The sequence below is a fragment of the Bombina bombina genome, chromosome 2 (genome assembly GCF_027579735.1).
Source record: "Bombina bombina isolate aBomBom1 chromosome 2, aBomBom1.pri, whole genome shotgun sequence".
Taxonomy (NCBI): domain Eukaryota; kingdom Metazoa; phylum Chordata; class Amphibia; order Anura; family Bombinatoridae; genus Bombina; species Bombina bombina.
The window spans coordinates 196766727-196786215 of NC_069500.1; the positions used below are offsets into that span (position 1 = coordinate 196766727).

At 36.0% G+C, this 19489-nt stretch overlaps 1 protein-coding gene across 2 annotated transcripts in view; it reads right to left on the reverse strand.

Moving 5' to 3' along the window:
* ARHGEF28 (Rho guanine nucleotide exchange factor 28) overlaps nt 1-19489 on the reverse strand; it is an 813355-nt gene that overhangs the window by 792332 nt on the left and 1534 nt on the right. The window lies entirely within an intron of this gene.

Below are 19489 nucleotides of genomic sequence, written 5' to 3' on the forward strand. Positions count from 1 at the left end.
CATGGGAAGGATGGTCCGAATAGTTTCCATTTTGAATTATGGAACTCTTAGGAATTTGTTTAAGATCTTTAGATCCAAGATTGGTCTGAAGGTTCCCTCTTTCTTGGGAACCACGAACAGATTTGAATAAAATCCCTGCCCTTGTTCCGTCCGCGGAACTGGGTGGATCACCCCCAATACTAGGAGGTCTTGTACACAGCGTAGGAATGCCTCTTTCTTTATCTGGTTTTCTGATAACCTTGAAAGATGGAATCTCCCTTGAGGAGGAGAAGCCTTGAAGTCCAGAAGATATCCCTGAGATATGATCTCCAACATCCAGGGATCCTGGACATCTCTTGCCCACGCCTGGGCGAAGAGAGAAAGTCTGCCCCCCACTAGATCCGTTTCCGGATAGGGGGCCGTTCCTTCATGCTGTCTTGGGGGCAGTAGCAGGTTTTCTGGCCTGCTTGCCCTTGTTCCAGGACTGGTTAGGTTTCCAGGCCTGTCTGGAATGAGCAACAGTTCCTTCCTGTTTTGGAGCGGAGGAAGTTGATGCTGCACCTGCCTTGAAATTTCGAAAGGCACGAAAATTAGAATGTTTGGCCTTTGATTTGGCACTGTCCTGAGGAAGGGTATGACCCTTACCTCCAGTAATGTCAGCAATAATTTCTTTCAAGCCGGGCCCGAATAAGGTCTGCCCCTTGAAAGGAATATTAAGTAATTTAGATTTAGAAGTCACGTCAGCTGACCAGGATTTAAGCCATAGCGCCCTCCGCGCCTGGATGGCGAATCCGGAATTCTTAGCCGTTAGTTTAGTCAAATGTACAACGGCATCAGAAATAAATGAGTTAGCTAGCTTAAGTGATTTAAGCTTATCCATAATTTCATCCAATGGAGCTGTGTGAATGGCCTCTTCCAGAGACTCAAACCAGAATGCCGCAGCAGCAGTGACAGATGCAATGGGCTGCAGGATAAAACCTTGTTGAACAAACATTTTCTTAAGGTAACCTTCTAATTTTTTATCCATTGGATCCGAAAAAGCACAACTATCCTCAACCGGGATAGTGGTACGCTTTGCTAAAGTAGAAACTGCTCCCTCCACCTTAGGGACCGTCTGCCATAAGTCCCGTGTAGTGGCGTCTATTGGAAACATTTTTCTAAATATAGGAGGTGGGGAAAAGGGCACACCGGGTCTATCCCACTCCTTGCTAATAATTTCTGTAAGCCTTTTAGGTATAGGGAAAACATCAGTACACACCGGCACCGCATAGTATCTATCCAGCCTACACAATTTCTCTGGAATTGCAACTGTGTTACAGTCGTTCAGAGCAGCTAAAACCTCCCCAAGCAATACACGGAGGTTCTCAAGCTTAAATTTAAAATTAGAGATCTCTGAATCAGGTTTCCCCGGATCAGATCCGTCACCCACAGAATGAAGCTCTCCGTCCTCGTGTTCTGCAAACTGTGACGCAGTATCAGACATGGCTCTTACAGCACCAGCGCGCTTCTGCATCTCTCCTAATCCCAGAGCTATCGCGCTTGCCTCTCAATTCTGGCAATCTAGATAATACTTCTGACAGGGTATTATTCATGATTGTAGCCATGTCCTGTAAAGTAATTGCTATGGGCGTCTCTGATGTACTTGGCGCCATAATAGCATGCGTCCCCTGAGCGGGAGGCGAAGGTACTGACACGTGAGGAGAGTTAGTCGGCATAACTTCCCCCTCGTCGTCTGGTGATAATTCTTTTATAGATAAAGACTGACCTTTATTATTTAAAGTGAAATCAATACATTTAGTACACATATTTCTATGGGGCTCCACACTGGCTTTCAAACATAATGAACAAGTAGATTCATCTATGTCAGACATGTTTAAACAGACTAGCAATAAGACTGGCAAGCTTGAAAAACACTTCACAATAAGTTTACAAGCAATATAAAAAACGCTACTGCTCCTTTAAGAAGCACAAAACCTGTCTCAAGTTGAAATAACAATGAACCAAAGCAGTTATACCAACCAAATTTTCACAGTAAATGTATTAAGTTAGCAGAGCATTGCACCCACTTGCAAATGGATGATTAACCCCTTAATACCCAAACCGGATAAAAAATAGAGAAAAACGTTTTTTAAAACAGTCAAACACACTGTCACAGCTTTGCTGCGACTGATTACCTCCCTCAATATGACTTTTGAAGCCTTTTGAGCCCTCAGAGAAGTCCTGGATCATGCAGGAAGAAGCAGGAAGTCTGAGTCTGAATTATTTACTGCGCAAAAAAGCGCTAAAATAGGCCCCTCCCACTCATATTACAACAGTGGGAAGCCTCAGTTAACTGTTTCTATGCAGAAATTTAGCCAGCCATGTGGAAAAATTATGCCCCAATAAGTTTTATCACCAAATGTACGTTAAAAAACGATTAAACATGCCAGCAAACGTTTTAAAACACATTTTTTAAAGAGTATATATATCTCTATTAATAAGCCTGATCCAGTCGCTTTCACTGCATTTAAGGCTTTACTTACATTACTTCGGTATCAGCAGCATTTTCTTAGTCAATTCCATTCCTTAGAAAAATATTTTACTGCACATACCTTAGTTGCAGGAAAGCCTGCATGTCATTCCCAGTCTGAAGTTACCTCACTCCTCAGAATGTGCGAGAACGGCCAGTGTATCTTAGTTACTTCTGCTAAGATCATAGAAAACGCAGGTAGATTCTTCTTCAAAATACTGCCTGAGAAAAAAACAGCACACTCCGGTGCCATTTAAAAATAACAAACTTTTGATTGAAGAAATAAACTAAGTATAAAACACCACAGTCCTCTCACGACCTCAATCTATGTTGAGGGTTGCAAAAGAATGACTGGATATGACATGTGAGGGGAGGAGCTATATAGCAGCTTTGCTGTGGGTGATCCTCTTGCAACTTCCTGTTGGGAAGGGAATATATCCCACAAGTAATGGATGATCCGTGGACTGGATACACTTAACAAGAGAAAAGTGTTCATGACCTCAGCACTGCTGATGCTGATTGGCTGCAGTTCATTTCTTCATTTATTTATTTTTTTTTACCGGCATCTGGGCAGCAGCTGAAGTATAACGTTTTACACAGAACTTACTCTGCTGAGCTGAGAAAATGTGAGGTAAAATATCTTCAGGTGATATTTTCCCGTCAGCTTTTTACAGTTATACTGCATCAGTTTTAAGTGATTTAGCATATGAGTAGTATGTCCCTTTAATGTGTTAATTACTTTTACCAGCTGCAGAGTATAAAATGTACGAGAACTTGCTTTTTAAGGTTTGTGTATATGAATTAGCTGGTTTTGTGTTTTGAAGCCACAACCTAATAAAATGGGCTGAGCTTGTAGATATAATCAGATCTCATTACTTTATCACATTGTGTACATATACAGGCTTCTTTATCTTATATCTGTCCATAAACCAATCACCAATACTTGGAGAGAACAATGGAAAAATAACATATTATTACCTTATCTCTTCTATAACCCACTGGGAGTGTAATTTCTTCTACTGGCTGTGTTAACAAAGCTTGGCCTTGAGGCCAAAAACTTTCAGGATGGGTGAGGATACCACAGGCTAAATAAACTAATTCAAATGCCAATAAAAGGGTAATGGAAATACTTGTAAACAATGTAATACACTCCAGCAGGTAAAGTGGATAATTGGGAACACATTAAAGGGGAGACAATTTTTTAGTAAACTGTCCCTCTGAAGACTAACTAGCCCCTGTACATATCACAATAAAATACACCTAATTGTAACCATTCAATAAGGAATACTACATTAAGGCACAAACCTAATACAAGAATTTGTGTATTAAATTCAAAACAGTATTGATGTGTTTTACATCAAACACATTATAATGCTGTGCATTGTTTACGTGTAAGCAAGAGGAACATTTATCTTTTGCTATGCGCCTTTTTGATGTGTTTTGATAGTGTCTTCCTAGAAATTCTGAAGACATTTGGTACAGCTGCGAGAGGTTTAGGTTTACATAAAAGCAAACTTTTGTTTTGGTGAAAGGACATATTAATTGTATAATTTGTGGAGTTTTCTTCTGAGAAAAGTAAAATAACATGCAACTGGTATATTTTTCCTCCCATACCAAAGTTTACAATATTGTTAAATTTTATATACACTATACTTGTCCATTCAATGATAGATAGACGAATGTGTTTATATTCGAATTCGAATGTAAGAACGAATGTTATTGTAGAAATTCGATTTACATATTAGAATGTTGATAAGTAAGAACTAAAATACTTAAAAATTCTATTAGCTAACAATATTTACAGTTTTCAAATTTGAATATTACATTTATAAAACAAAGTTGTAGACTGGAAATATTATTTTGAATTCGAATGTGACATTCGAATTTGAATGTTACATTTATAAAACACAGTATTAAACTAGAAATACTATTTTGAATGTGACATTCGAATTTGAATGTAGCATTCAAATAATACATTTATTAAACACAGTTGTAAACTAGAAATACTATTTTGAATTCAATTCGAATGTAGCATTTGAATATTACATTTATTAAACACAGTTGAAGACTAGAGATACTATTTCAAATTCAAATGTTACATTTTGAAATTGAATGAATACATAGCTAAACATTCTATTATTCGAAATGATTTAAAAATTTGAAAACGGAAATTCGAAAATAGAATGTTATATCGAAATTCGATTCGAACAAACATATCAAAATTAGTTTTAAATTTTGACATTTTAGAAACATTCGTCCATCCCCAATAGATAGCTAGATCTATAGATAGAAAGATACAGTAGATAGATAGAAAATGAAAAGCCACGTCTGACCCTTATAAGTAAATTATTTATCCCAAAAATGCAATGGAAGGGGAAACACAGTTTCTCTATAATCACAAGCAACTTATATAAAACTGGTTAAAGGGACATTAAAAACTAAATACATGTCATGCTCCTCCCGCTAAATTATGGGTGCTACCATTCTGGAACTTGTTTTTCACTACAGGTATCTAAAGGAGCATTGTTGCACATGTGCAAATACATAAACACTGAAGTGAAGTGAAAACTGGATTCCAACATGGTAGCCATGACTTATAAATGTATTTAATGTTTAGTGTCCCTTTAAACAAAGGCTGTTTTTTTTATAAGTAAACCTGATATCAGTACCACAAATGTGCTTGAGTAGCCAATCTCATACACTTGCTTGTGACATTCTAACCTACGTACACACTCCATGCTTGCCTGTTACTCAAGTACAAGCACACAGTGCTTGCCTCAGAGATCAGCATTCTCCTAGACTGGTACAATGGGTATGTAAAAGCCTATAAAGCTATATACATAGCTTGCATTGGACTGTTCCTGTAAAGAATATATAAAAGGATATTGAGGGCAAAAACAGCAGACAGGAGAAAAGTCAGAAGAAAGGTCAGGGAAGGAAAACAAAGTAAAAAGATAAGAGATATAAAGGTTAGTGACAGCATTTGAGGATTGGAGGTCATCACAATGCCAAATGTTCATTACACAAGATGCCGTAAAGTTCTTGGAAATCCACTAGCAAACCAGAGGGCATATTAAACCAGCGACTACTGAGCACGACCAGTAAAAATGTCCAAAACAATAAAAGCTGGCACAACAAATGACTCAAAGCAAAAGACACACATGACTGTCAACGTGAGATTTTACGGGATGGCTTGCAAGCCTAAGCATCAAAAGAGCACACTAAATCTTAATTACTGTTTATCAAAGCAATTCCATTTTAATTACTTTCTAAAAACAATATTAAAAAGTTTGTCAGTTGTTGTATTACGTTTTACTGTAACTAATTATTTCTAATACTGACTATATAATACCCAAAGGTCACTCTCATGAGTGGATATATTGCTTGTTCCTGTTGTATAATAAAAAAAAAAGTTAAATTTGCAATAAGACTATAAACTAGAACGCTATTTATAGGCACTGACATTGTTGTCACTATCTAAATGTGGTGTTATAACAGTATATTTCTCATACTAATGGAATGCAAAAAAGAGACCTAAAAAATGTTTCTCACATAATTTGTCAGCTAAACTTTGGTAGAGAATCACAAGTCTATAACCATATATGACTATAGGGTCCAACTGGACAGAAGCCATGGTACACTAAAGTAAACCACGCACACGTTAAAGGGAAAGTCTACACCAGAATTTTTATTTTTTTAAAAGATAGATAATCCCTTTATTACCCATTCCCCAGTTTTGCATAACCAACACAGTTATAATAATATACTTTTAACCTCTGTGATTATCTTGTATCTAAGCCTCTGCAAACTGCCCCTTTATTTCAGTTATTTTGACAGACTTGCAGTCTAGCCAATCGGTGCCTGCTCCCAGATAACTTCACGTGCACGAGCACAGTGTTATCTATATGAAATATGTGAACTAACACCCTCTAGTGGTGAAAAACTGTTAAAACGCATTCTGAAAAGAGGTGGCCTTCAAGGTCTAACAAATTTGCATATGAACCTCCTAGGTTAAGCTTTCAACTAAGAATACCAAGAGAACAAAGCAAAATTGGTGATAAAAGTAAATTGGAAAAATGTTTAAAATTACATGCTTTATCTGAATCATGAAAGTTTATTTTGGCCTAGACTGTCCCTTTAAGAAAACGCTACTTGAGGCACTATGGCTATTAATATTAATGAGTTTGTGAAGATTTCCAACTGCTTCAGCACGCTCTGTAATGCCTTGGGGGGGCTAGATGGAGAAGTGGGGCTCAAATGTATATGCCATTTTCATTTCACTATAGATGTATGTTAAATAGTCCTTCCTTCTATTCTGCACCCCATGGTCAAATTTGGGAGAAGGACTTGGGGGATCTGGGAGGCCCTGTGGAGTGTCTGAAAGGGATTATACTATTATACTAAGTATACTAAGAAAGCAATACACTGTATGTTGGAATTATAAGCAAAAAATATTTTGTTTCAGGGGCATTGGGTCCCAACTAAATTACATAGGATTTCCCAGAAACCATTCTGACAAGTATTGGAGGGGATGCAGACATCAAGGTAATGCCAAGCATATTTGGCCAGCACCTGGTTATTCAGCCATTCTCGAATACAGCTATAAATAGCTGCCACATAGTGGCTCCTGATGTTGACTTTACACCACAGATGGGTCTTCTCCACAACGATCTGTGGGGGTCCATTCAGTCCCTCAAGTTTATGTATTTACATTGAGCAGTTGATAAAGCTGGCCCTAGCTAAAAATTAGTTAAAATGAAGCTGTTCCCAGATAATAAAATTTTCTGGAGTATATTTAAAAAATTGCATTATTTGCTATGGACAAGGTTGTCTATGCTGAAATTTGGAATTTGTGGGACCAGCACAAACTAAAAGGAGATCACTCTTAAGTGACAGCTAATAGACAAATTTTTATTTTACTACCTAGGGGAAAGATTATTGGAAACTAGCAGGAGGTTGTGCCTCACCATTAAAGCTTAATGTCTAGAGATAAAGGCTAATGTAGAGGGTGGAGAAGAGGGAAGGTGGGGTATTTATTAATAATCTTATGGTTTACTTTTCCCTTTAACGACCGATAACGTGCAGGGTACGTCCTCCAAAAAAAATACAGTTAACGACCGAGGACGTACCCTGCACGTCGTTGGTCTTGGAAAGCGGTGGAAGCGATCCTCATCGCTTCCAGCCGCTTTCCAGTTATTGCAGTGATGCCTTGATATTGAGGCATCCTGAAATAACCATACTCTGTACTTCTCTGCATCGGACATCAATGGCCGCAATCGTTGGTGGGTGGGAGCCAATGTGGGAGGCGGGTGGGCGGCCATAGATGGCTTCTAGGCAGAAGAGGGGGGCGGGATCATGGGCGGGGTAGCCGAGGGCTTGCGCGCGTGCACGAACCGCTACACTACAGAAAAATGTTTTGAGAAAAGTGGGAGAGAGGGGGGGAGGGAATGGGTATAAAAAGGATCTAAGGGATCTGGGAGGGGGGGTCTTTGGGGGGGGAGAAAGATACACTACAAAAAAAAAAAAATATATATATATATATATATATATATATATATATATATATATATATATATATATATATATATATATATATATATATATATATATATATATATATATATATAATTTTTTTGTAAACTGGGTACTTACTGGCAGACAGCTGCCAGTACCCAAGATGGCTACCAATAAGGTAGAGGGGGAGGGATCCTACACAGCAGCATATGTAAATATGCTTAAAAAAATAAAAGATAACTTATTTTAGTACTAGCAGACTTTCTGCCAGTACTTAAAGGACCAGTTTACTCAAGTTAGGCTGATGATCTTGCAGCAGAAACACGATTTGCAAAATGTATATAGAGCAATAGATAATTAAATTGTATATGTCAAAATAAATTTTTATACCTTTTGACTTTATTTCTGAGATGCTGTTCTCGATGATCCCGGAACGCCCGGGTAAAAGGGATGGGCAACAGTGTGTTCTCAGCCCGCCCCCTGACCAATCCCATTTGCGTAATTAATTAGATGCATGCAAAACACTTCACGCGCGCCCCACTTGCCATCAGTGAGTGCTCAATGTTGCGGTCGCGTTATCACATATATTCAGCATTCATTAATCATTAGATAAACAAATACTGAATATTGCTTTGGTCTGTGGCATTCGGCTCTTTCTGCCGCGGGATTTATTAAGAAAGAAGTGCAACCACAGATATTCAGATTTGCACAGATATTCTTGTATTGCACTTCTTTCCTAATGAATCTGGCAGCAGAAAGAGCCGAATGCCCAGACCACAGCAATATTTGGTACTAGTTTTGTTTATCTAACGATTAATGAACGCTGAATATATGCACATATCTACTCGCAAAATTGTGATACCTGACAACTGTGCTTAGCATCTCCATATGATGAGGTTAACGTGTTATTAATGGTATAGAATACCTCCTCACAACTACAACACCAGCAGTTACTCTGTGATAACCATTTAATCAATGCCAGCTTTATATAGTATTATTAAAAAAAACTCCAGTATGTGTCCCTACATTCCTTCTAGATGATAAAAAGAAAAGTGTTCACATATGAACACGGACGCTCTTTTACACAGCTCAAGCCCGAGTTCACACTTGTGGTGACATCAACGTGAGGGGCAGCGCATGCGCGCTGCGCAAAAAGAGTAAAGTCGTAAAGGCTTAGGTTAGTACTTAAGAAACGAAGATTTCAAAAAATTATTTATTAAAGCAGGCAACGATTCCAAAACATTATTCAGCACTACTATGTTTAACTTTTCATGCTGTTATATTTAAAATTGTTTCACATTTTGGGTAAACTGTCCCTTTAAGATAGCGGGGACAATTGTGGGGTGGGGGAGGGAAGAGAGCTGTTTGGGAGGGATCAGGGGGCGTGATGTGTCAGGTGAGAGGCTGATCTCTACACTAAAGCTAAAAGTAACCCTGCAAGCTACCCAATTAACCCCTTCACTGCTAGACATAATACATGTGTGAAGCGCAGCAGCATTTAGTAGCCTTCTAATTACCAAAAAGCAACGCCAAAGCAGTATATGTCTGCTATTTCTGAACAAAGGGGATCCCAAAGAAGCATTTACAACCATTTATGCCATAATTGCACAAGTTGTTTGTAAATAATTTCAGTGAGAAACCAAAAGTTTGTGAAAAAAAATTGTGAAAAAGTGAAAAAAAATTTTTATTTGATGGCATTTGGCGGTGAAATGGTAGCATGAAATATACCAAAATGGGCATAGATCAATACTTTGGGTTGTCTTCTAAAAAAAAAAATATATATATGCACATGTCAAGGGATATTCAGGGATTCCTGAAAGATCAGTGACCAATGTAACTAGCGCTAATTTTGAAAAAAGTGGTTTGGAAATAGCAAAGTGCTACTTGAATTTATGGCCCTATAAACTTGCAAAAAAAAAAAAGTCAAAGAACATGTAAACATTGGGTATTTCTAAACTCAGGACAAAATTTAGAAACTATTTAGCATGGGTGTTTTTTGGTGGTTGTAGATGTGTAACAGATTTTGGGGATCAAAGTTACAAAAAGTGCGTTTTTTCCTCATATTTAAAAAAACATTATAGTAAAATTATAAGATATGATGAAAATAATTGTATCTTTAGAAAGTCCATTTAATGGCGAGAAAAACTGTATATAATATGTGTGGGTACAGTAAATGAGTAAGAGGAAAATTACAGCTAAACACAAACACTGCAAAAATGTAAAAATAGCCTTGGTCCCAAATGGACAGTAAATGGAAAAGTGCTGTGGTCGTTAAGGGGTTAATTTTGCACACCCATTTGTGTTTTATTATGAATTGTGTGCACTGTTTTATATTGATAGGTTCATTTAATATGATTAATATGTTCTGTATGTCAAACATTTTCATTTTATGCATCTCACTTTTGGCTATGAGTAATCCTGAGGGTTTGATACAGTGAAAACTATAGATTCTAAGGCAAAAGACTTTTGTACACTGGTAATGTGAATGTATTTTGCTACTTCTGTTTAATATTTTGTTTCCTTAGAATTCTCTGTAATCTTGGAACATTTGATTTACTGATGCAATTTTAAATAAACTTTCCAATTTATTTCTATTAATCTTATTTGTTTTGTTCTCTTGGTATCATTTGCTGAGAAGTATACCTAGGTAGCTGCTGATTGGTGGCTGCACATACATGCCTCTTTATTGGCTTTCAGCTAGTTCACAGTAGAGCATTGCTGCTCCTTCAACAAAGGATACAAAGAGAAAGAAGCAAATTAGATAACAGAAGTAAATTGGAAAGTTTTTTTTTTTTTTTTAATGTACAGGGAGTGCAGAATTATTAGGCAAGTTGTATTTTTGAGGATTAATTTTATTATTGAACAACAACCATGTTCTCAATGAACCCAAAAAACTCATTAATATCAAAGCTGAATAGTTTAGGAAGTAGTTTTTAGTTATAGCTATTTTAGGGGGATATCTGTGTGTGCAGGTGACTATTACTGTGCATAATTATTAGGCAACTTAACAAAAAACAAATATATACCCATTTCAATTATTTATTTTTACTAGTGAAACCAATATAACATCTCAACATTCACAAATATACATTTCTGACATTCAAAAACAAAACAAAAACAAATCAGTGACCAATATAGCCACCTTTCTTTGCAAGGCCACTCAAAAGCCTGCCATCCATGGAGTCTGTCAGTGTTTTGATCTGTTCACCATCAACATTGCGTGCAGCAGCAACCACAGCCTCCCAGACACTGTTCAGAGAGGTGTACTGTTTTCCCTCCATGTAAATCTCATATTTGATGATGGACCACAGGTTCTCAATGGGGTTCAGATCAGGTGAACAAGGAGGCCATGTCATTAGATTTTCTTCTTTTATACCCTTTCTTGCCAGCCACGCTGTGGAGTACTTGGACGCGTGTGATGGAGCATTGTCCTGCATGAAAATCATGTTTTTCTTGAAGGATGCTGACTTCTTCCTGTACCACTGCTTGAAGAAGGTGACTTCCAGAAACTGGCAGTAGGACTGGGAGTTGAGCTTGACTCCATCCTCAACCCAAAAAGGCCCCACAAGCTCATCTTTGATGATACCAGCCCAAACCAGTACTCCACCTCCAACTTGCTGGCATCTGAGTCGGACTGGAGCTCTCTGCCCTTTACCAATCCAGCCACGGGCCCATCCATCTGGCCCATCAAGACTCACTTTCATTTAATCAGTCCATAAAACCTTAGAAAAATCAGTCTTGAGATATTTCTTGGCCCAGTCTTGACGTTTCAGCTTGTGTGTCTTGTTCAGTGGTGGTCGTCTTTCAGCCTTTCTTACCTTGGCCATGTCTCTGAGTATTGCACACCTTGTGCTTTTGGGCACTCCAGTGATGTTGCAGCTCTGAAATATGGCCAAACTGGTGGCAAGTGGCATCTTGGCAGCTGCACGCTTGACTTTTCTCAGTTCATGGGCAGTTATTTTGCGCCTTGGTTTTTCCACACGCTTCTTGCGACCCTGTTGACTATTTTGAATGAAACGCTTGATTGTTCGATGATCACGCTTCAGAAGCTTTGCAATTTTAAGAGTGCTGCATCCCTCTGCAAGATATCTCACTATTTTTGACTTTTCTGAGCCTGTCAAGTCCTTCTTTTGACCCATTTTGCCAAAGGAAAGGAAGTTGCCTAATAATTATGCACACCTGATATAGGGTGCTGATGACATTAGACCACACCCCTTCTCATTACAGAGATGCACATCACCTAATATGCTTAATTGGTAGTAGGCTTTCGAGCCGATACAGCTTGGAGTAAGACAACATGCATAAAGAGGATGATGTGGTCAAAATACTCATTTGCCTAATAATTCTGCACACAGTGTATGATCTATCTGAACCATGAAAAAAAAATTGGATTTCATTTCCTTTTAAGTCTTCGGTAAAGCTTTTTGAAGGATAAAAACACAACAACAACAACAACAACAAGAACACTACTCAGCAAGTTGAGAGAAAACTGAGTTATTTTTACTAGCTAAGGCCTGCCCATCTCTAATACAGTATATCAATATAGGCCTCATGAGAAATTAATGAGTATTATTTGGGAATCAGATCTTTCATTCACATGCACACGTTTAGTTTTACAAAATAACCAAATTATTTGTGCATATTTAAAATAATCATTCTAATAGACTAGAGAACTGGAAATGAGGCATTAAACTGAATGCATCACCAAATCACGTGCTCTTTTAAATGCATGATTGCTGTTTCATGTTATATTAAAGGGATACTAAACCCAAATTTTTTTCTTTAAATGATTCAGATAGAGCATGCAATTTTAAGCAACTTTCTAATTTACTCCTACTATCAATTGTTCTCTTGCTATCTTTATTTAAAAAGCAGGAATTTAAAGCTTAGGACCCAGCCCGTTTTAGGTTCAGCACCATGGATAGTGCTTGGTTATTGGTGGATACAGTTAGCAAACCAATAATCAACTATAACCCAGGTTCTCAGCAAAAAATGGGACGGCTCTTAAGCTAAGATTCCTGCTTTTTAAATAAAGGTGGCAAGAGAACGAAGAAAAATTGATAATAGGATTAAATTAGAAAGTTGTTTAAAATTGCATGCTCTATCTGAATCATTAAAGGGAGAGTCTAGGCCAAAATAAACTTTCATGATTCAGATAGAGCATGTAATTTTGAACAATTTTCCAATTTAGGAAGTGGAAGCTTAAAAATGCTTGATGATGAAATCTGAGTGTCTTTATCTAATATTCCACCAAATATTCAGAAATTGTGTTCATCCCATCACCCTCCTACATCCCATTAAAATAGCAAGTAGCTATTGGTGTTATTAAACTTTTTTTTTTTTTAATTCTTGCACATACTTACTGTTACTTGTAAATACATTTTATTATTATATAATTTATGTATGTGTCCGTAACTCTTAAAACAAGTTAGTTTAACCTCCTTTTTGCTAGTACAACTGAATTAATTGCCCTATAACTTGCAAAAAAAGCAAAGAACATGTAAACATTGGGTATTTCTAAATTCAGGACAAAATTTAGAAACTATTTAGCATGATTGTTTTTTGGTGGTCGTAGATGTGTAACAGATTTTGGGGGTCAAAGTTAGAAAAAGTGTTTTTTTTTCCATCTTCATATTTTATAATTTTTTTATAGTAAATTATAAGATATGATGAAAATAATGGTATCTTTAGAAAGTCCATTTAATGGCGAGAAAAACGGTATATAATATGTGTGGGTACAGTAAATGAGTAAGAGGAAAATTGCAGCTAAACACTAACACTGCAGAAATGTAAAAATAGCCCTTGTCCTTAAGGGTAAGAAAACTGAAAAATGGTCCGGTCATTAAGGGGTTAATTCTTTGATTATGCGATGACTGAATGACATTTAAAACATGGCAATGAGTGTTTATGACATTTTTGCTCTTATTTAAAGGACCATTTAACTCGACATTTCAACAAAATATATAAAAAAAAAGTTTCATTATCGAAAAGTGAAATATTTTTGCAATATCCACTGATTATTTATTTTACATGCATACATTGTAACATAGTTGATGAGGTTTGAAAAAAAAGACATAAGTCCAATAACTACCTGATTTACACTAAAGAAGCTTACAATTGAACTTACATTAAATATTTAATAAGTCGACCCATTTAACACAAGCAAACATATTCCTGAATTCTGTTTTTAGCCAGAAATATATGTAAGCCATTTTTAAAGGGACAGTCTAGTCCAAAATAAACTTTCATGATTCAGATAGGACATGTAATTTTAAACAACTTTCCAATTTACTTTTATCACCAATTTTGCTTTGTTGTCTTGGTATTCTTAGTTGAAAGCTAAACCTAGGCGGTTCATATGCTAATTTCTTAGTCCTTGAAGGCCGCCTCTTATCTGAATGCATTTTGACAGTTTTTCCCCACTAGAGGGTGTTAGTTAATGTTCAGGCTCAGTAGTAGCTGATGCAGAAGAAAGTGTGCACGTGAAAAGTGTGCACATTTTGATAATGGAAGTGAATTCAAAAGTTTAAATTTGCATGCTGAATCGTGAAAGTTTATTTTTGACTTGTGTTCCTTTAAAGGCACATGCGCAAACAGAGTTCATGCTTTATACGTGTATTATTATGCAGTTGGTTAGCAAGGGATCTTTTGTTCTGGGGGGACAAGGAAATCCGTGAAAAGAAAAAAATAAATAAACATAAAACAATATGCTCATTTGACAAAATAAGGCTGAATTATTCATTGTGAAATTCTTCTCAGTTATGAAGATACATTATCATGCCGCTTACAGTTATGTATTTAATGTACCTTTAAAGTGTCATAATTATTTAAAAAACAATGTCCCTTTAAAATAATAAAACTTCAAAAAAGTTCAACATGACAGAGTGGATACAATTAAGCCCACAGACTCTTTCTTCCGTGTACTAAAGAGTAAAAAAAATAAATAAAAGCCTTTTCCCCAGGAATTATAACATTTTTGTCTTGAAACATGCATCCTCCAATTCCATCTGCTTCCCTTTTCTAGAAAGGGAGATCAGTTATCTACACATAAATAGCCTAAAAATACTTTTTGCCATGGGCTGGGGGAGACAATTCCAGCCCTGCTTCCCCCATAACAATACCCACCCTTAAAGGACCATTAAATAGAAAATAAAAAAAGACAGCACAATAATACTTGATTGATATATATCATAAACACTCTGAATTTAAAATAACTAGATTTTTAATGACAAATTTCAAAATGTCCTATTTCCTTGCCCCTGTATCATGTGACAACCATCATCCAATCACAGATTCATATAAGTGTACACTGTAAACTTTTGCACATGCTCAGTAGAAGTTAGTGCCTCAAAAATTGTGCAAATAAAAATACTATGCACAATTTGATAATGGAGGTAAATTGAAAAGTTATTTAAAATTGCCTACTTTATCTGTATCATAAAAGTTTAATTTTGACTTAAAGTGATAAGTTAGCTCAAACTCTATGAACTGTAGCATTCTGTGTGTCAAATAAGTATAAGTTTAAGTCATCAGTTTCTATATATTATATTATTTATGAAGTTATTACCTTTAGAAAGTCGATTCGTAACGTTACTAAATTCAACCCGTTTAAAGCAAAGAAAAAATCTCCCACAATCACGTTTTCTTTTGAGCCAATTGAAATTCTGGCCGTTAGGCAGCCGTCACTCTCGGCGTCATTCGCCCCTTCATCCTTTTGCGCATGCGATAGATACTTTTTCTACACACAGAGAAGTGCGCCCGCTCCCGTTTCCCGCATGCGTAGTAATTCCACCTAAGAATCCATAATCAAGTCATCTGCTTATTACGGACTGGCATGCACAGTCGGAGAATAGCGCATGCACATTGTTACTCTGATTCTGTGAACGCGCTTTAGAGAGGCTTGGAGAGCGGGTGGGACCGCAGAAGAAGTCACTCGTAGAAGAAGACGGAAGTAGGGCTTGGGAGGAGTTTGGAGCCGAAGGATAGGGAATTTGTAATAAAGATTTTTTATGTCAAATAGATCGGTAATTTAAAAAATAACTTAGCAACTACCTAAATGATAGTTTAATAAATGCTAGCTTGTCTTGATATCACCATAACTTTACTGTCACTTTAAGTGTCCCTTTAAACACAGGCAAGTAAAATATTGTTTGACTTAAAGAAACATTAAAGTCAAAATAAAAAAATATGTCCCAGAAAAGCAAAAAATATATATTGATAAGAATTTTAAATAGTTTTAAAACATTATGTTGTATATAGGTATTTTGCATGAAATTTTTAACTTCTGCTACCTACTATGCAAGATTAAAAAATAAACAAATAAATAGCATAATTCATTCATACCTCCAATGCTGGCATAAAAAGGCAAATAAAAGCCCATATATAATACGTCACTTTAAAATATAACAATATTCTTAGTGATAAATTACAAGTAGTTTCTTCATAAAAAAACTCAATAGTATTTAAAAAAATCTAACCTCTAAAAAAGCAGCATATACTGCTTACAAAATGACCAATACTTGTTGCATGGCACAAAGCTATATAGTAGACAACACATCATTAATATCCCTCTATGTAAGCCTCATGTTACTACAATATGTATGGTCTAACAATGAGTGGCTATTGACATTGACACCTTTTTTCTTCTCATTTTCACTGCCATTAAAAGGGATAGTCTAGTCAAAATTAAACGTGTATGATTCAGATAGAGGATGCAATTTTAAGCAATTTTCTAATTTACTCCTATTATCAATTTTTCTTCGTTCTCTTGATATCTTTATTTTTAAAAGCTGGAATGCATGCTTAGAAGCCAGCCCATTTTTGGTTCAGCACCTGGATAGTGCTTACTGATTAGTGTCTAAATGTAGCCATCCAATCAGCATGCGCTACCCAGGTGCTGAACTAAAAATGGGCCAGCTCCTAGACTTACTTTCCAGTTTTTTTAAATAAAGATACCAAGAGAACAAAGATAAATTGATAATAGGATTAAATTAGAAAGTTATTTAAAATTGCATGCTCTGTCTGAATCGTGGAAGTTTATTTTTGACTAGACTATCCCTTAAAAGGGACAGTAAACCCTGCACACATGAAAATTTAAAAAATATTTTTTGCATGTAAGTGTAAAGGAACATGAAATTCAAAAAAAATCTTTCATGATTCAGGTAGAGCATACAATTTTAAATAAATTCTCAATTTAATTCTATTATCAAATGTGCTTCATTCTCTTAGTATCCTTTGTTGAAGGAGCAAAAATGCACTACTGGGACATTTATTTGTTCCACTGGTAAATCCTAGCGTTTCACAAACGCTAAGATTAACCATCACTTTAAGGACTGACTGCTCGCTGATGCTAAGGACAAGAAAAAACAAGAATGTTATAAAAAAACACAACGACGAATTAAATTTCTCTTCCTCTTTATTTTGCTAAATTAAAAAAAAAAGATGATATTTTGAAAACCAATATGGTTATGCTATCAATTCAGTTCTCTAGTTGCCAAAAAATATACAAGATTATTCATATGAGTATGTTTAGTTTGCCTGTCACTAAGCTATTATTTTTCAAATCTTTATTGTTAAAAAATAAAAATATAAAGATTACTGTAATCATTTAGTTGTATTTAATACACAATAGAAATTATCAGCAATGTGCCAGGATAATACTACTGCAGAGTTTTACAAATATGAGCCAGCAAGGACACTCTAGATGTAAAAGTCTAAAAGTCAGGGACCAAGGATTTGTCCTGCTCAAGTGCATCCCAATTCCTGATGAGTATGTTCCAAGGATTTGTGCTTATAGGATGGAAAACAAATTAAAGGGGATGAGTTGAATTGTGGATGCCATATTTTAGGCAAACGCATTTACCTTATGACTCCAGACTCACACAAAAGTTATAATTATTATTTTCTTAAAGGGCAATTATACTGGAAATAAAATGCCATGCTCTATTTCAATAAGCATGTAATGTTATTACTAGCGACCCTGCAACTCTTTACCGTTCGAGAGCCACAGAGAAATTCAGATCCCAAGTAAAAATGGCTGGTGACCTCTATAGGCAGTGGTAGCCGCACAACTAAGCTGAACAATTGCCGCAGCAGATTGGCTAACGGGCAGTTTCCACTTGTGACTAGCAGTTCTCTGAGGGCAACTTTAACTATGTGTTTAACCTCTGTGTGGTTAAACACAGAGTCACAGTGTATCTAGTGCTAAAACTGACCTGTTTGAGAGTGGTGGGGTTTTTTTCAAGCTTTCCGACTCAAATCCAGACACTACTTTGATAAATATAAATTTTAAAGGGACAATGAACCCAATTTTTTTCTTTTGTGATTCAAATAGAGCATGACATTTTAAGCAACTTTCTAATTTACTCCTATTATCAAATATTCTTTATTCTCTTAGTATCTTTATTTGAAATGCAAGAATGTAAGTTTAGATGCCGGCCCATTTTTAGTGAACAACCTGGGTTGTCCTTGCTCATTGGTGGATAAATTCATCCACCAATTAAAAAGTGCTGTCCAGAGTTCTGAACCAAGAGAAAAGCTTAGATGCCGTATTTTTCAAATAAAGATAGTAAGAGAATAAAGAAAAAAATTATAATAGGAGTAAATTAGAAAGTTGCTTAAAATTGCATGTTCTATTTAAATCACAAAAGAAAAAAAATTGAGTTCAGTGTCCCTTTAAGTCTTCCACTATTTAATTATATTAGTCACAATATCCAATTGTCACAATAGCATAAATTGTTGGCTTACAAACTGTTAATGATAGCTAATATTTACAATAGACTTAGGAACAAACAAAATCCATATTATGAAAATAAAACTGTACACCTAAGAAAAGAACGCAAAATAAAAAAGTAAAATCTAGATCATGTCTGCGTCTCCTTGTGAGCCAACACATGACACAAATTTGTTCTAATCTTTTGGGCTGGCACCTTAGGTTCTGAAGTCAGAAAACATCCTCTTTAGTAGTCAAGAGGATAACATATTTATATATGCCCATACACACAGATGCAAAAAATAAATAATCACACCAAATTAATTTCATTTAATATAAAGGAAGCGCTATATCATAAAACATGAGGACAATAATTTAGCAAATGCTGTTAGTGAGGAAGATAGTATATAATTTTACACACACATTTGTGTGTCACAAAGTGCAAGTGTATTAAACATATGGATCATATAGCATGCGAGTATTGTATGGATGTATGTATGTATGTTTCCTTCTTTTATGCGTGCCTATCTTTTTTATGGGTGCCTATTAAACACTGTTAAAATTGATATACAACAAGAACTTTACATTGGTGTTTTCAGTCTTTGCATAGAATTTAAAAAAAAAATTGACTAAAAAAAAAAAAAAGGGAGATTTGACAATACTGGAAATAGAACTGGATAGTCCAATCTGAGGAGTGAAGCAAAGTTTTGGTAAAAATTGGGTAGTGATTGCCGTTAGATTGCCTCTAAGATCCCATCCTTTTTTATTGATATTGC